Raw genomic sequence first — 2,002 nt, forward strand, 5'->3', positions numbered from 1 at the left:
ACCACTCATGTAACAAGGTATGTAAGCAAAATATTTACAAAGCATAAGCAAATAGTACAGCACAAAATAAATAAAGTAAGGTGGGTTTAACCCGCGTAGAATTTAAGTCCCCAGTGAAGTCGCCATTTCTGTGCTCGTGATTTTCGGATATCAAACCATTAATTGATATGAATCGTTAATCTTTGAACTCTCGATTTTTATTCGTGGGAAGGGAAAAAATGAGTAAAAACCCTCATCGAGACTTTGGATTCGGGGGTTGGTTATGCAAAGGGAAGGTGCTAGCACCCTAAGCATCTACGGTATTCCGTAGGAACCTCTTACCTAATTTACCTTGTGCTAAATTGATTTGCTTACTTGAAAATTAACTACCTAAAAATCTAAGTGAAAGAATGGGGGAAGAAGAAGCATGTTTTTGGTTATTTTTATTTGATTTGGAAGGATACAAATCCCATGCCTACATACCCTTGAAGAGAAGGGATCAAAACCAATGTAGTTCACCTAAAAAGTTTCTTTTTGGTGGGTTAGGTTGATTTTAAGATTTTTTGAAAATGGTTTTAAGAAAGGATAAGAGGCCTCGAGGCATGAGAGAAAATAAGATGAGGTTGGTCAAATTTTAATTACAAGAAAATCAAGTCTATTATGAATATTAATTCAATTAAGCATTTGATTAAGAAAATAAAAGGAAAAAAAGGACACTTGGGTTACAAGCCAAGGTTTATTAAGAAAATATTTTTGAACTTTTGACATATTTGATTTTTTTGGGAAAATGATTTTTTCTAAACTAACGGTAAAAACTAACATAACGGCGCAACGTCGCAAGAAATAAACGTGAAGCGTCGGTGCAAGTGTCGGTGCTTGTGTTACCTACATTATTACATCAATTCCTAGATACATTCTATGGTCTCAAGAGGAATATAATAACGAGAAATAAATAAAAATGCACAAGATAAATTACATCAATTTCCTAATTATACACACTAAAAAAAAAAAAAAAAAAAAAAAATTAACGACAATAAAATGACAAGAAATTAAAATATGCATGAGAGGATTCTAAATAAAATAAAAATGGCAATTATAAAATAAAAACAGTAAATAAAAGTCAAAACAAACACCATATTTTTGTAAGTTTTTTTAGATAAATTTTTTTAGCAAAAGGGGTGCAGAAAGTAAAGAACAGAGGTGTGATTAACAAAACTGTAGTGAATAAAAAAAATGGGCTTTAAGCAGAAACGGGTCGTGGGCGGGTCGGTTAGACCCGCCCGGTTCGAAGTCATATAAATAGGGTGTATGACCCATTTTCTCTCATTTTTCCCATTCATTTCTCTCTCTTCTTTCTCCTTCTTCTCCGTTCTCTCTCTTTTTCTTTTCTTTTTCATGAGTTTTCCGGCGCGGTGGCCGGTGGTGCACCACCGTGCCGGAGTTTTCAAAACACTCCTTTTTCAAAAACAAATTACCTTTTTAAACATCCTTTTTTCTCCTCAATTCAAATATCTACTTAGTTTTTACAAACAAACAACCAAAACTTCTAGATCTAAATTCAAATTTTTTAAAAATCTTTTGAAACAAAACCTACAAACAGTCCGGATTTGAGCTTCTATATAGCAACAAATATGAAATACTACCTTAAAGCCTTGCAAAAAGGATGGTTCGGTGAGTTCCTCTCCTGCTCCGGTTCGGTTCAGCGCGAGCTTTTCCACTCCGGTTCGTTTCAGCGCGAGCTTTTCCCCTCCGATTCCGTTTGTACTTTGTTCCGGTTTGGAGGATCTTGGTTCTGATCTGAGATACTATGACTTATGGAAATTCGGGGATGAGATTAGGGTTTTGGATGATATGACTGCGGCTGAAAAAGTCTCGGCTGCGTGAACAGTGCCGTTAGGGTTTTCTTTCTTGTTGCTGTTTTTGGTTGTGGAATTACTCTGTTTTTCTTCTTTGTTTGCGGCTAAGGTTTTTTTCTGTTTGCGGCTGTGGAAGATTGTCCGTCCTTTCTTCATTATGCAGGTTT

Source organism: Medicago truncatula, chromosome 7 (genome assembly GCF_003473485.1).
Source record: "Medicago truncatula cultivar Jemalong A17 chromosome 7, MtrunA17r5.0-ANR, whole genome shotgun sequence".
Taxonomy (NCBI): Eukaryota; Viridiplantae; Streptophyta; class Magnoliopsida; order Fabales; family Fabaceae; genus Medicago; species Medicago truncatula.